Raw genomic sequence first — 12,107 nt, forward strand, 5'->3', positions numbered from 1 at the left:
TTATGTTTGTCTGTGCAGTGTGTGTCGTGAGAGTGTGCGTTTGCAGGTGTGTGTGTGTTTGGATGTTAACGGATGTCTGTGTATGTACACAGATCCTATCCTTAATTCCAGGATGAACTTGGATTTCCTCCCCTTTCAAGTCTTTTTTTCAACACAGACTGACAGAAGTACTATTCTCACTCGTTCTTCCTCACGTAGATGTTTGTTGCTCTTGTAATATCCTTCCATTGTAATTCAGCTAATTTTACAGCAATGGTATTTTGTTATTTGGCCTATGAATGATGTAATAGCTCATTTTAAATTATTCTGACGGCTTTCGATTTTTTGTGGATGGTAATAAAATGGTGATGGAGTATATGTATTGATTTTATGTTTCAAGACAGTATCCCCATAGCCCCCATAGTCTCACGTCCTCTTCTGACTATCAAAAGGAGTTGCCAAAGGGAGAGGAAACATCCTATTTATCAGGGGCTTTAATATTATTCTGGCAACTGTAAGTAATAAATCTCTGGATTTTTTATTTCATAAGCTATACTGTCTCAGGACAGTTTCCAATGTCACTTATCCCTGTGAATAAAGCTGCAGTACATCTCTATGTTGAAAATAGTGATAGGCGCCCACATGGGATGCTCTCTAAGTTCTCAACGGTGTTAGTTGTCAAGCCTTCGACTATGTTTGTTCAATGTCACCTCACACCAGACCTGACCCTGGTGGCTTTTCAACTTTTGAAGGGTGAACTTTAACCTTCGGAAAAATGACCCTTGATCTTAACAGGTCCTAATGGGAACAGGAGACAGATGGAAACACACACACATGTAAAGGCAGATACACATGTGCTAGTGTGCAGACATGAGACACTCTAATAGAGTGGAAAGCTTTGCTCTGCAGGCCTGAGGAGTGACAGGAGAACCATGGGGACACACGCAGACAGAGCTCGACTTACACAGGAAACTGCTGAGACATGCAGGTCATGTCTGTTTCCGTGTTTGTGGACCCAGCAGTCTCAGAAAGGCAGACCTGCACATACTGTGTAATCAAAATATTTGTTGTGTGGGCTGCTGGACAGAAGTTTTGGCTAAGACAGCATTGTTTGTTTGACAAAGTAGTTGCTGGTTTTGTCTACCAAGGAATACAGGTCAGCTTGACTTTGTTTTATTACTGTTGTTTAAGAATATGAATGCACGTGTGCACAAACTCTCTAGAACATGTATGAATATTGCACATGCATACACCTCACCTACAGTAATTGAGTTTTCTGAAGGTTAAACTGGACACAAACTAATCGGTTTTGGCCTCCAAGGGCAGCCTCCTCCTGAAATAATGAGCTTTGTAGTTTACCCTTTACTAAACCTCCCCAGTAGACCACAGATGGCCTTTCAATTACCAAGCTAAAACATGCAGAATGGCAATGCATGGCATTATCAATGAAAATGCAAAAGGGACCACCTTCCCAGCTCCTCTTGAGCAAGCAGTCAAGAAAACACACACACACACATTTGCAGACCTGCTAAGGCACTATAGACCGTATGCGTGTGTGCATGAACAGCCACTTGCATGTGTGGACACGCACACAGAGGCAGATTACTTTGTGCTTAGCAAGCAATCTTTGTTGGGGTCAACACTCGTCACCCCAAGACTGTACCAATCTATAGAGCCAGCCCTCGGGGACCCATTCAAGCCAAAGTGTAGAGTGATCTGAAGTTAGTTTCTGAGCGGCTGCTGACTCGTTTATCTTCAACTGGAGGTTTCAGATTTAACATAAATGGAGTATGCAGCAAAAGAAGACGGACTGTAAAGTTCTAGATACAACTCACCCATGTGACATGAGGCCATTTGCGCCCCGATTTTTCAAAGTAAGCGAACCTTATAAGTATTTCCACAATGTGTGAAAATATGAAAATATTCTCCCTTGTTTAATATTTTCTATGGGATATATTTCCTTTACAGTTTTGAACTGTTTTTAGTTTTGAGACACCAATCACCTGCAGTCACTGAACAAATTGTGTGCTACACAGTCGCTGCTAATTGTTAAACATTTGTTTTAATGATTTAATTGTAAATTAAAAAATAACATATGTCCACTTTATACAACGTAATAAAATAAATGCGGATAGATGGAGACATGAATCTTCCCAGTAGGCAAACTGTAGGCTCGTTCTCTGAGATGGGGAGATGAGACAGTTGTAGAAAGCTATATGCATGGAGGTCCTACGGTTTAGGAATATATAATTCTCTATTCATATGCTAAAAATACATTCGGGATACGAGTATGGAGGCCCATATCCAACAGGGAGTTGTGTGCTAGCACAGGGTAGTAGCATAATCAGCTCCACCATCAGCTAACTGATGTTCTGCACACTAGAGATGGGATTTCTGGGTCAGTGAGTGCATGTGTCGTGTGTATGTGGTGCGTGTGTGTGTGTGTGTGTGTGGCAGTAGTGGTGGGGCTTGTCCTTTTATCTGCATGTATGTGCGCATGTTTGCTGCATGTGTCCTTTTTGCAAGTGTATGAACGTGTCCGTTCAACGCCTGTATGTTAATCTGTGTGTGTGTGCGTGTGTGTGTCAGGGGCTGCGACCTCTTTCCCCAAACGGAGGACAGTCCCTGTCTCATTAGTGAAGAGAGACTGAGTGAGAGAGACAGATCGACAGATGGGAAGGAAGGGACAAAACACAAACAGAGCACAAAGCAAAGCAGCAGTGGAAAACACAAATGGAATATATTAGGGGGTCAAAGGTCACTTATCCGTTACCCCATTGAGCAGAAAGAGCCATGGCAAAGAAGGTCGAGACGTTCTCTTATTTTCACAAACCGTGCACACACACACACACACACACACACACACACACACACACACACACACACACACACACACACACCTCCCTTCCCTCATGTGATATGTCACAATCCAGACTTGACTAGTTTAATTGAATGAAGTGGCAGTCTGTGTGCGTTTGAGTGTATGTTGATGACTGTGTACATGTGTGCACATGTGTGAATACTCAGTTGTCATCCAGCCTGTTTGGCCTTATTAAAACAAAAGACAGGTTAACATTTCTTTTAAGTTAGATCAATAATACGGCATATTTTCTTCTTCACACACATCAAGGTTTATGTAAGAATATAGAGGACAAAAAAGGACACAATATAGCTCTGGTTATTGTACAAACGTTTCACATTCAAATTAAAGGATGTTAAAAATCACACTTTGGACTGAGGGTGTGAAAGATGCAGAGGTTGAGTAACAGAATTGCTTAGTGAATATCATGATCATAATCCCAGAAAAACAGAATAGCACTGAAGTACAAAGCAACCACAACTGAAGCCCTAAACCTCAAGGAAGACCACCACCTTATGATTACGGAGCCATGTGGTTTATCTGGCAGGAGATTCTACAGTATGTTCATTAAAGTCGTTATACAAACTCCTCCTGTGTTGATTCTACAAAATGTTTAACATTTTTCTCTTTAACAAATGTGACTTTGGCCTGAAACTCTTAGTGTCCTACGTACACAGTGTCACAAAGCTCGACACGCATTGCTGAGCTAGAGACATTTACACTGCCTATTTGAAGGCAGATACCATGTCGCTCAGATCACTGCAAATGCCTTTTATTGACATGTATTGCCTCCAAGGAAGTGAGCGATGGATGGGGTTAAGGATGAGAGAAAGATTGATGGATATAGAGAAGAAAACGCAGAGAAACAGCCCAAGGGAAACAGAGCGAGAAACAGACACGAGTCGGGATGGAGTGAGAGAGACAGAGATGGGGAAAAAAGAGATGGAGAGAATTAAAGTAACCACAACAGAAGCCCAAATCCCACTAAATCTCCTTCTCCTGATGATGTTGGGGTGTGGTGTTGGGGATCTGGAACAACTTCCTTCAGTACGGCCCATCTCTAAACATCTCATGTATACACCCAGTCAGAGACAAAGTCAGCTAACCACATCACAACCTTTGTGCGTGCGTGTGTTTGCTCGCAGGCCCACTGAACACATACGCTGCTCGAGCATGTCAGAGGTGTCTCTTAATGTCATCCGTCTTTTCATTGCCTAATCCCAGTCTTTCTCCTCAGTCCCCCCTGTCAGTCCTTACAGTATATCCCTCCATCCGCCATCCCTCTACATCTTTTTTCCTTCAGGTTTTAAATACAGCCCAGTTGCTCCAGTAACAGAGGAGCCTTTCCATTCATGTCAATAAAGGTCATCTGTGATTCTCTGTGTGTTTGATACGGGCATTCGTCATTGAACCTTTCAAGGGTTCCATGGATGAGATTTAGTCAATACATCATGTGGCTCATTCATGCACCAATGGGTTGAGTGTGAGACGACGGCTTGCTCGTTATTCGTACATTTTGGTTAACATGACAATGGCTCAGCCATGTGGTACTACGCACTAAACGTATGCTGTGTGGTCCTTCTCGTCTCACCATTTGTCAGTCTCTCATTCGTTAGCTGTCTCTTTAAATTTGCTTCTCCATTGCTCTCGGTCTCATTCTATTAAAATAACATGCAATTAAGATAGGTCAACATCAGACTGGACCCTCGCTCATTATTATTGGCTTAAATATTTGTCCTAGATTTAGATTTAGGCAGTTCGAATGACAGTGATCTCTATACTTTGGTTATTCTTTATTTTGTTGTACTGCAGAGTAAATATACAACTTTATATATATATATATATATATATATATATATATATATATATATATATATATATATATATATATATATATATATATATATACGTATAACATAACAACCATAATGACATCCACGAAAATCTTGAAAAAAATGAATGTATGTTTACTGAAGTACATCCAGATACACATTGTGTATCGCATTTCAGTAGTCTAGAGAAAAAATAGTCCTCGTACGTGCACGTAAACATCTCCCGCACCATCTCATTCATTCACATCATCGCTCATGACGTCCACCTTAATTGTCCCCTTGCGAAAGCTCGCATTGTCTGAAACCGATCAATTGTGGGGTTTCATTTTTTTTTTTTTGTTGATCGCCACCGAGCTAAAAGCTAAAATGTTGACTAACGGTCGCGCAAAATCTGTCACTTTGAGTGATACGCAGTGATATGAAATGCTCAGGTCAATGTGAACAGCAACTGTACATTATTGAGCGATAATGTACAGTTGCTGTTCACATTGACCTGAACTGTACATTATCGCTCAATAATGTACCCCTCGTTATCCGCTCTCAACCAATCAGAACGCTGGATATCATCTACCCGCGTTATAATCACAGATAGTTAGGCCAGTTTATAGTGCACATCTCCTCTGAATGTGAGTGCAGGATCACAGTTTATTTTTCTGCCATGCCTCAAGCAACAGGGGCGGCACGGTGGCGTGGTGGTTAGCACTGTTGCCTCACAGCAAGAAGGTCCTGGGTTCGATTCTGCCCAGTGGCCTTTCTGTGTGGAGTCTGCATGTTCTCTGCTCTGGGGATCAGGTTAATTGGTTTAAATTGCCGTTGATGTAGATGTGTGAATGTGAGTGTGAATGGTTGTATGTCTCTGTGTAGCCCTGCGATTGGCTGGCGACCAATCCAGGGTGTACCCTGTCTATCGCCCGAAGTTGGCTGGGATGGACTCCAGCCCCCCCGCGACCCTGTGTGCAGGATAAGCGGTTTGACAATGGATGGATGGCCTCAAGCAACAGGGCATTGAGTCCCTGCCCGGCCGTGCTTCTGAGTCTCCTCGAATGCAAAGGACATCTTTCATTTCTTAGCCAGGTCTGCAGTGACTTTTTCATAATTTTTTTTAAATGTGTATAGAATATACCGTGTGTTATGAAGTGTTATGTCATCCTCGAGGGAAGTAGCTCCCTTGTGTGTATCTGCCCAGTATACAGATACAATAAACATCTCAATCAACTTATTTTGTTCAAACTTTCAACTTTGCGCCTCTAATTGCACGATATACATACATGAAAGCACAGCTCAAATTTCATAGACTTTGTCCCCAGAATTAGCCTGTAATTTGTGTCTGATTCATGAAGGCAGAAGATAATTACACAATCAGTGAGCAAAGCAGAATTCACTACACATGAACTGCGGAAGTTGTTTTTTGTATAGTTTTTGTAAGGCACTGCATGTGTGTCAGATGAAGGGTTTAAAGTCAAGATGAAATGAAAAATATCCCCTTTAGGATCCCATCCAATGTCATCGGGTCAATCAAATGCAAAGGGTTTGATTGTAGTCCCTCTTTTTACTCTGCGCCACTCAAAAGTTCTTTGTCACTGGGGAATAAGTCAGAATACAAAAGCTAAAGACGCTTCAATTTCCACATCACTAGAAGTTTGAAACCGGTTCAAATGTTTTTCGTTGTCTCTGACGCAATCAACGCTGTCTTTATTGAAAGACATGCCTCTAAAGACAGTCTACTGTCATTTATTGGAAGGATGAAGGATTATTGGAACAATGGACGGGACAGAGAGTGAGTGCTTCGTCGGCTGTGGTCCAGAACCAGCTCTGTTCTTACATTTTAGCAGTGGCACAAAGTAAGAACACCACAACGTGTGAGTCAGGTCTCACTACCAATAAACGGGAAAATAGTTCATGTGTTTCCATGCCGGTTCAAATGTCTATTTCTATACCCGTCGTGGTCCAGCCTCAGTTCCTCCTCAGTTATGATTCATGTTGTTTTAGACTTTTACAGTGCTGTGCAGACAGTAACTCATAAACGTCAGCGTAGGTCTCCAACCTTTGACAGATAAGTTCTAGCAGGCCCTTAAATATGCCAATAAATATAGTTTGTCTCTAATTATCCAAAAATGTCAAGACCAATGCTATCTAGGTAATAATTATCATCTCCTTAATTTCCTTCGTCTGCCATGTCATCCCACAACACAATCACACTGTTCATTTTTTATTTGGTCAATGTCTGTGACCCACTTTCTGGGGAGGTGTTTGCAGCGGTGATATCGGGGTATGAGTCAGGCCTCCTGGCATGTTTTCTCTCTTACTATCCGTCAGGTCCTGTCGACATTTAGTAGACTGTGAAGCTACCAGACGATGCCCATGAATGATGAATGATGACTGGAGGTCTGTCTGGTGCCAACAGAATGCATAATACAACTTGGATAAAGAGATTCCGGTGCTCCCCAGCAGACACAAGGTGCAGTTACTGTATCGTGTCATTGGCAGAGCTGCTCCGGGCAGAAAGGAAAGAAACTATCAAGTAGAAGGGCACCCAAAAAAAGCATTCAGGCAGGAGAGGCTGGTTACATAATGGCAAAAACCACAACCACGTGCAGAACATTTGTATCTTTCATTGCATCAGTTTTCCCATACTAATAAGCTAGTTCTTTTATGACAGCTATTAGAATACATGTTTGATCTTTCAGGGAAGATCACAGAGTGCAACTTTTTCTTCCATACATTATGCACATTTCCCAGTTTTTGTGCCTTTTTTTCTGCATGCATGCTCGATGCCTCTTCTGTAGATGTCTGTATTCCAGCATAGAAGCATCTACAGCTATACTGGTGTGTATGTGTCGGTCTGTCTGTGTGTGTGTTCCTACTGTAGTATGTAGGTCACCAATATATTCATGATGAGGTCTAGTCCTCTGGAGAACTCTACAGACATGAGGGCCTAAATTAGACACTATTATCTGTGTGAGTGTTTGTGTGTGTGCGCATTACTGTGTGAGAAAGTGAACTAGACGTCATTATCAGACGAGAGCCTCACAGGCAATTTCAATGCTGTGCACATGTATACTTTTACATGTAAAGAGCGGTATGATGAGTGCGGTGTCCCCTCTATGTGCGTAGGTGTCAAATTGCATGCTATTTCCCACATAATGTATTTGTGTATGTATGTAAGTGTGAAAATGACACACTGTTATCATCTGACCAGCTGTCGGTTACCACTGACCTGGGACAGTAAAACCTCAAGCCTCAGTTTTAACGACTTGGCTCAGAAAGCCCGTCCATGTTGCCGTTGCTGAGCCAAACTGTTAATAAGCCTCAAGCACCACTCAAAGAAGAGGGTTGCCAACGGCGGAAACACACACAGCATCCTCAAGGCTTGGTGTTTGTGAAACAAAAAAAAGGTATTCCTTAAAAAAGGTTTCTGTATGAAGTGGTAGCTGCGGTACATGTTTTTCGACCGGATCATTCAAACACTCAAATTCTGTTGTGCATTTCTTTTTTTGCAGGGATAATGAGGTTTGATTTCAAGCATACCGAATTACGCATTTGGTTTCACTTCCTCGTTAAAAATAGCATAGCTGCTGATCTAGGACAGTTTGTTGAAACAGTAAATTTAATTTCAGCAGGTCTACTGTTGGTAAATCACAGCGACAGTACCACATGCAGTCAATCTGTCCAACCAATTTTGGAATTTTGTCAGAGCTCAGCCCAAAAAGTTACACTAAAACCCAAGAGAGATAAAATGGGAGGGAGAATGTCTACCTTTGAAAAGCTGCATGCTTTGACCAAATCATATGCTGTCATTCCCAAGCTTTAGAAGGCCTGCACTTTTCATCAAAGCTCTTGATGGCTACCTTCCACAGTACTGTCGAATGCACCCTCAAAAGCTTCCCTCCCTCCTTTCCTCCTGTCCCCTCCCAAATCTCTTTTTTATTCTTCCCTCCAATGTTAGCTACCCCTCTTCCCTGCCTCTCCTCCTCCCTTGATCCTTCCATCCCCCTTGTCCTTAATCCCAACATCCCTCCCTCCTCAAATCAAATCCCTCCAGATTTTTTTCTTTCCGTGTGTCAGTATCTGTCAAGGTGGTTGAAACATCAGGAGTTCAGATTTATCACAGTCATAACCTGACTGATAATAATCCACAACTATTGTTCCCATGTGGCCGTAGGCCAATGTCACCGGCCTTTTTTGGCATTTATTTGCATATTTGTTTCCCCTTTTGTTTCTTTTGATGAATTATTTACCGTGGAATGAAATGACAGCAGAGCTCACCGATGATTGCTGTTGCGGGTGGATGGGTACTTTTCTCTTCTTTGTAATTATTCCCTTTTTTCTCAATTTTGTTTCCCCAGTGACAAAAGACAAGAAGCCTAAAAACACACACACACATTTGAGCATTTCTGGTGGAACCTTTCCCCTGTCTAGCAGGGGCACAGCTTCCTTTGTTGTTGTAGTGATTACGGGAAACGGCAGGAAAAAAAATAAAAAAAAGGGGAGAGTAGAGATAAAATGAAAAAAAAAGCAGACACACACACACACAAATGCTTAGAGGGCCACCTCTCAGACACACACGACAAATGAGTGAAAAATCACTCGCATCTCCTTCTTTACTTCATCTGACCCATCAAGCGAGTTACAGTAAATAGCATGAGATCAACTACTGCTAATAATGGATTGGGACTGATTGTGATCCTTTAGAGTGTGGATTGGGTACATGTGTGCACAAAAAACATTTTCATCAGAGGTACTCACAGTCGGATGTGTCCACATTGGTGACGTGATTATAAACCTCAGAAACTGTGTGTACCATGACACACACACACACACACACACACACTCCCTGTATTGCCCTATCCAGAAATAACAATGCATAATTCATGTCCCGCAGTCTCGTCTGCAGACAAAAGTCAGCATTTGCATGTATTATTTATTGAAAACATCTCACATGATGAATCCTTTAACAAACAGAGATTCCAGTAAGCACTGCACCTATTGCTTCTTCTCTTGCTGTTTTTGTTTGGCATGGGTTTAAATGGGCTCATTAGCAAAGATGAGAATGTAAGCAGACAAGGAATGGCAGGCGAGAGAGAAAGTAAGAAAGGGGGAGTGACAGAAAAAATGAGGCGATAGGATAAAGGAATCATTTTTGTGAAGCACAAGCTAATTATTTTAGCAATGACATGCTTTAGGGACATTTATAGAGTACAAGTTCACTAGTGCTCCCCTTTGGATATTTAACATTGACTTGCATTGAAAAACCTACAGGTGTAAATGTATAGTAATAACGTCTTTCTTCCTGCAGTGCTATACAGCTTACAAATTCAGGAGGAATTTTTAAAAAAGTGGCACACGTACAGACACACACGCACACTGCCACAGTTACACTTGTCGTGCGGACAGTTGCCTTGAGAATGGGAGGCAATTCATCGTAGAGTGAAAGGAGCATTTGCCATCCTATGGTAATGTAGTCATCACTTATCCAGAGAACTTGCTTTTTCCACTGCTTCAACTACAACCCTTCACCATCCATCAATCATCCAAGGAATGAGGTATTATCTTCACGGAACATTCTACATTCAGTCCCCTTAGATGGGTGGACGTACACCAATACACACATATGCAGTGATTTTTGCTAAATCAAAAGAAAAAGGAAAAAAAGGAAAAAGATATATCAAATCTGGTCTAGCAAAGCTGAATAATTGATGTGTTATGTTAAAAAAGGAATGAAATAATCATACCCTGTAGGATTTTGGAGCAACATCAAACCCAGCGTTGGAGCTTGGCAGACCAGGCTGAGCAGGGTAGAGGCCGTATGTCTTTGGGACGGCTGCCCTGTGAAATAATTATGAATAGAAAAGGGTTAGCAGATTAGGAGATTTTTGTCCTGCACTGTACCTGACACGTTGTGCCTGCCCACCCATGCTTTCTTTACAACACGACCAAAGTACGCACGTTTATATGTATCCTGCATTAATATTAATACAGCAGGGTTCTTCTGACAAAAAAGTTTGGTTTGTTGGGCTTTGAAACGTTCCAGCAGGCCTGCAGAAAATGTATCAATGACGGTAGAAAGGGGAACATTGCTCACAAGAAGTGCTGATCTAATGGGAAGACATTGGTGGCTCTCTGTAAGCAACGCATCTCAGGGGCATCTCAGGGGTGCTGCAACAGCTCAGCCAGCAAGCTGGACTCAAACGACAGCAAATCGCTCCATTAAAAATCCAAAACGCATTGGATTTTCAATTTTCCAAGGTTAGTGTTATGGACATTATTGTGAGGTTTGAAAGGGCTTTGAGATTAATAAAACTATGACCCCCATTAGATTAGAAAAAGCAGAAGTAAATTTAATCTTTGTAAGATTTTTTGTTATTGTTTTGACCAATTACCAAAGAGTTGGACAATGAGATTTTGTACCATTGTTTGAATCATAAAAAAAATGTATCACTAGACCAATGAATATGCATAGTGTTCCGTTTTTGACTACACATACTCAACCTGGCGGATGGTTTACAATAAACTACCAGCACTTAGCTCTACTGTGCCATGAGCTCATGATGATGAAATTAAATATCTCCCGTCTTGCAATCCAAGACTAGTGGGCCTCTTTTGTTATGGCAATAAAAGTCAGCCATGAATATATCAACTACACATCTCTAAGACACACACACACACACACAGCCTATCACGCATCAGTGCTTCAAATGAAGATAAACTGTTTCTTTATGTTTAGGGCCACCTTTGAAGATTGTCCCCATTTGGGATGCAACAACAGTGTATGATGAATACATTCATCTCAAGCTCCAGTGAGAGCAGTGCAGCCATGCATCTCTGCAGACACCTTTTTATTATTGTATGAAGGCTGTACAGTATAGATTTTCCCATACAGCAACAGAGGGATGTAAATGTTTATTATTATTACGGTTTCAGCATCTGCCTCTTTTTTCTGCCCACCAGTTCCAATTTACGTTTAACGAATGATCTCTGGGAACGAGATTTGATGGAGTCAAAAGGTGCATTTGCTCCTTTTTACTATGCAGGGGTTGGAATTATGATTTTATTAGATACTTAACGGTACCGTCCATACAAATAACAGACACCATGTGACCAACATGATGATTTTTCCAGAGTGGTTGAGGAGGGAGGGTGGTTGACTTGAAAAATTATTTTATGTGATGACCCCAAATAAGACCTTGGAATGAGTGCTTGACTCCGGGGAACAAAAGCGGCAAAACGTGAAATAAGTTCTGTGCATCCATCAAAGATAACACATGAAATATGATCAGGATGCATCACGCTTTTATGAATTCAGAGCAGATGTGTTAACCTCTAGATGGATGGTCATTGGGTTTGAAAACTGACAAATGATAGTATATTATCTTTGGTCCCCCTTAATACTCTGCTTTCCATCCCGTACCTAAACCCTCTGACTTAGAGTTCTATTT

The 12,107-nt window shown here is 41.6% G+C and overlaps 1 long non-coding RNA gene across 1 annotated transcript in view; it reads left to right on the forward strand.

Moving 5' to 3' along the window:
• The window catches only part of LOC144389717 (uncharacterized), a 64,994-nt gene that overhangs the window by 48,032 nt on the left and 4,855 nt on the right, over positions 1-12,107 (forward strand). The window lies entirely within an intron of this gene.

Source organism: Gasterosteus aculeatus, chromosome 20 (assembly GCF_964276395.1).
Source record: "Gasterosteus aculeatus chromosome 20, fGasAcu3.hap1.1, whole genome shotgun sequence".
Classification (NCBI taxonomy): domain Eukaryota; kingdom Metazoa; phylum Chordata; class Actinopteri; order Perciformes; family Gasterosteidae; genus Gasterosteus; species Gasterosteus aculeatus.